This window comes from Octopus bimaculoides, chromosome 10 (assembly GCF_001194135.2).
Source record: "Octopus bimaculoides isolate UCB-OBI-ISO-001 chromosome 10, ASM119413v2, whole genome shotgun sequence".
Taxonomy (NCBI): domain Eukaryota; kingdom Metazoa; phylum Mollusca; class Cephalopoda; order Octopoda; family Octopodidae; genus Octopus; species Octopus bimaculoides.
The window spans coordinates 21,790,314-21,795,731 of NC_068990.1; positions in this window are offsets into that span (position 1 = coordinate 21,790,314).

Consider the following 5,418-nt stretch of genomic DNA (forward strand, 5'->3'; position numbering starts at 1 on the left):
ACACACACACACACACACACACACACACACACACACACATATATATATATATATATATATATATATATATAATATGTCATGGATCAGTTATTTTCTATCAATTCCTCCCATGCTAATAACTAGTTAGTTTATTTTGAAATCAATAATGGACCGTTGGAGAGTTGCCCCACCTTTTTATTTGTTCATTAAAAAAAATCCTTTATATATTTGTATTGCTATAATTAAGAGGAAAGAAGATAAAAGAAAAACCTAAATAATCTGGAGTAGTGCATCGTGGTTATAGTATCTCAATAAACATATTTAACTGAAACATAATGGCCTCAGCTAATTATGCCAGTTGATGTTAACTCTCTCGGAACAAGCCAGTTTCTGAATTCGTTTTGCTGTTCAGATGAAAATCGACATTACATACTGGTTGAGTCTTGTCTTCCTTATAAACCTACGCTTCTAGTTAAACAATTGCTTTGTTGTAAATAATGCAAAGAGCAATTAACAAATCTATCTTGCATTCAGATATACACAATGCAAGACGAGGTACAAATAATGTAAAAACAAAACACACGGATACAATAAGATATAAAATGGGGCAAGATAATGATCTAACCGTTAACTTCAGCATTGAATACAAAACAACTTTTTTTCGTATATCCGTGCAAGATTTGAACTTATTTTCATCCGTGCAGGAGGCAGGTGTAATGGCGACATGAACACATGGTTTAATACGTCAGAACTAAGCAAGCAGAACGTATATGACATCGATAAAAAGGAAGCAGCCAAGCGTGTATCATCATCGGGGTTTTGAACGGAAGTGTGAATCGTATAGAATATTGAACGTAAGCAACAAACGAACATTAAGTTAAATGAGCTGTGTTTAGATGATAAGCTGTTTAAGAGAAGGAAGTCTAAAGGAAAATTACAATGAAGAATAATGGGACGGCAATAGTAAACCGATCAATCACACATTATTCGGCTTCCCACTTTCGATGTGTCATAAAACACAGCGATGGAAGAAATTATATGGAGTCCTTAGTAGTTGTTCGACCAATACACTTAGAGAGATGATAAATGGATGTTATATAATAGAATGGCCACATATCTATAGTTCTCCATGTTGATTTAGTCTCATAACGGAAAGCAGTAAAGCACCTTCGATACAACTAATTAATCTACTCAAACGTTTTTAACTGCCGACGGTGTCCACGATCTTTAGACACGAGCAACAGACACACAAACACACGTGTCGAAGTGATATACTATTTATCTATTTGTAAGTCTTCCCAGAGAAAGACACAGCCATGAGTGTTAATACCGTCAAGCAGTATTTAATCTTCTTTCCAATTGTGTTCCTACTGCAATGGACTCTGTTCAGTTGACCTTGTTTATTTTGCAACAAACTTATTTAAAGACATTTAATCCTACCCCTTTACTCATTTCGTAATTTCTACTATGATTTGCCTACATATATTTTCTACAACTATTTCAACCAACTAATAATAAATAAATATTAGTTTTATTTGTGATATTGCTACAAAGTGGACTTTTTCATGACGTGGAGTATAGTCGATCGAATTAAATAACACTGGTGCAAATTTTTGTTAATATACTTATCGGTTTTTTTAAAAGGCAACAAGCAAAGTCAATAGTGACATCTATTGAACTCAAGGGAAAAGAAATGGAAAAACAACAACAAAATTAATCTCCATCACTTCATTCTTTCTCTCCTTCTGTCTGTCCTAATATATGTCTCCTTTCTTCTTCCCTCTTACTCTCGGGCACAAGCTAAAGAGGCCTAATAAAGCCTGAAAAAAGCTGTTGCCCTAAAATTAGATCCACGACAATATACATTGAAATACTGTCCATCAGTTTCTAGCCACTGGTCTTACTGCTCTTAAGTATTTAACTTTTTTGTTTTCTATTTCAAATATTCCCAGTGGGAGATTTATTCAATTAAGTTCTTGAATAATCCATTTTATTACCGTTATTCATCTCACTATGTTGCATATATTAAACCCTATCATACTTAAATTTTCAACATTATCAATTTTTTTACTTCGATTAACAATTGCGTCTTCCTCCCTATTAATTGAAAAGCATGTAATCATTGTTTTGTGGTTCAGATCTTTGCTCTTTTTATTATAATGGAATAAAGTATATTAATAATTAACATAGGTTTCCAATTTTGGCACAAGGCCAGCAATTTCGAGTAAGGGTGTAAGTGGATTATATAAACCCGTTCGCTTAACAGGTACTTATTTTATTTCCCCCGAAAGGATAAAAGGGAAAGTCGACCTTGGTGAAATTTGAACTCTGAACGTAAAGGCAGACGAAATGACCACTGAACTTTTTGCCCGGTGTGCCACTTCGTCGGTTTATTAATGATTAATATAAGTTTCAGTTCTTGGCTAATAGTTGGGAATTTGGAGAGAGTGTGCTAGTCAATTAGATCGACCCAGTGTTCAATTCGTCAATTTATCGATCTCCAAAAGGATGAAAAGCAAAGTCGACTTCGCTGGAATTTGAACGTGCAGACAAACGCAATGCCGCTAAGCATTTTGCCTGGTTTGCTAACGATTCCGCCAGATTGCCGCTTTATTTATCCTTTCTACAATAGGCACAAGGCCTTAAATTTTGGGAAGAGGGTCAGGCGATTAGATCGACCCAGTACGCAATTGGTACTTAATTGCGTACTTTTTAATTGGTACTTTTTAATTATAAATGCAAAGCATCACTACAGTAGAATCGACGTAAGTTTAAACAATTATTTCTAATCTAGGCACAAGGCCTTCAAAAATTTTTGGGGGAAGCGGGCTAGTCAATTACATCAACCCCGAAAGGATGAAAGACAAAGTCGACCTTGGCGGAATTGGAACTCAGAACGTAGTGACAGACGAAACACCACTAAGCATTTCACCCGGCGTGCTAACGATTCTGCCAGTTCGTCGTCTGACGTAAGCTTAAATAATAAACCGCGATAAGTGAACTGCGATATGGTGTATGTTTGTGTATGTGTGACGTTGTGTGTGTGTTCGTACCCCGTTGGTATTGTTGCTTTGTCCCCATGCCCGTACTGGGGGCGATTTTTCGACTTAGCGGTTACAGTATTCGGCTAACGATCGGAAAGTCATGAATTTGATTCTTGGTGGTGCGTTGTGTCCTTCAGCAAGATACTTCATTTCTTGTTGCTCCAGTCCACTCAGCTGGCAAAAAGAATGCGTAACATCTGTATTTCAAAGGGCCAGCCTTATTACGTTAGGTGTCACGCTGAAGCTCCCTGGGAACGACATTAAGGGTTGCGTTTGTCTGTGGAGTCCGCAACTACTTGCACGTTAATGTCACGGTCAGGCTGTTCCGTTGATCGGAACAACTGGAACACTCGTTGTCGTAACGGCGGGAGTGCCAGTGTGTGTGTTTGTGTGTGTGTGTGTGTGTGTGTGTGTGTGTGTGTGTGTGTGTGTGTGTGTGTTTGCGTGTGTGTGTGTGGGCGTGGTTGTTTCAGCTCATATTAGTTTGCATGTATTCGTACTAAAGCTATCATAACGAAATCTCGTTTCATTAATCTTTCTTTTGTATTTTATTCTAATTCGGATGGAGAGACAATTTTGATTATGCGTACACGTTCCCGCTTTGGGAGGAAAGCGTCTAAACTAATTAAAATTATAAGCAAATTGAAACGCACGTTAATTATACTGTAATCCAGCTAATTATAATTATAACCACCTATTACATCTGTCATGTAGTACAAGGTGCTCGGATGGCGCAATCTTTAGCACTTCTGGCAAAGCTATTAGCACACATTCTTTCTACATTTGAAGTTCTGAATTCAAATTCCGCCGATGTGAACTTCGCCTTTCCTCCTTTCGGGGTTAAATAAATAAGGTACCCGTCAATACTTCGGTGATTGTAATCGATTGGTTCACGTTTCTTAAAATTGCTGGCCTTGATTCCTGCAACAGTCTGGCGTCACGTTCTGGATGGGTATGAGTTTGTGATCTCGATCATGTATACGCAGTAGAAAGTGGATTGCCGGTCTTATGAATCGTAGTGGTCAAGGAAAACAAGGTAAAAAAGAAAAAAGAAAACAAAAACAAAGACCACACATGTGGTACTAATTTACAGGTTGCCGGTGATGGACATCGACAACTTTGAATTAAATAACAAAGGTACTATACAGGTGTTATCCCTATATAGGTACTGGTGTTTCATTATCCAGAAAAGCAAAAAAAAACAAAAAAATTGCGTATTGACACAGCTTACCGTGACAAGAGTTTCACATCTTTTACTCAAAGACATGATCCTACTAAAAAGTGATAGTTAAGATAATAAGCACAAGAGTGACTGTGTGTTAACTAGCATGCTTACCAACCACATGGTTCCGGGTTCAGTCCCACTACGTGGCACCTTTGTCAAGTGTCTTCTACTATAGCCTCGGGCCGACCAAAATCTTGTGAGTGGACTTGGTAGACGGAAACTGAAAGAATCCCGTCGTATATATATATATATATATATATATATATATATATATATATATCTGTGTGTGTGTCTGTGTGTCTGAGTCTGACAGCCGATGCTGGTGTGTTTACGTCTTCGTAACTTAGCGGTTCGGCAAAAGATTCCGGTAGAATAAGTACAACGCTTACAAGCTTACAAAGAATAAGTACCGGGTTCGATTTGCTAGACTAAATGCTGTGCTCCAGCATGGTCACAATCAAATGACTGAAACATTTAACAGAATAAAAGAATAAAAATATATAATACATTTACTGCAGAAAGAATTTTATTTCTGTTCCGCATAGTGATTTTAACGCTTAATTCAATAAAAATTTAATTAGAAATTATCGGATAGTGCAGATAATTACCGTTGTATTTATCAATGACTGATATTAGTTCAATCCTTCTGGCAGGTGCGTGATGCAACACAAGGTAAGTTTCGATATTATTATAACCTTTTCAGTGAAATAATGAGTTTAATCGCTCTTACTAAATAATAACAAGGAGAGGGAAGGAATCAGTGTTGGTAATGAATGTATGTACGTGGGTATGTATGTAAGTATGTATATATGTTTGTACGTATGTATGTATATACACCGGTCGAAGCTGCTAAGACGATCTGGGACTCGAGTGAAGATTGAAAGCTCCGAACCACGCGTCCTTGTCTTTTTCTGTCCTTTTTGTATCACCTACTGTCCGAATGTCTTTTTGTCCCCTGTTACGTTCTTGTTCCATTTTTGTTTTCTTATATATATATATATATATATATGTATGTATGTATGTATGTATGTATGTATGTATTACTTTTTACTTCTTTCAGTCATTAAAGTGTGGCCAAGCTGGGGCATCACCTCCAAAAATATTTAATCGAATGAATCGATCCTAGTAATTATTTCTTTTTTTGACCTAAGGACTTATTCCATCGATTTC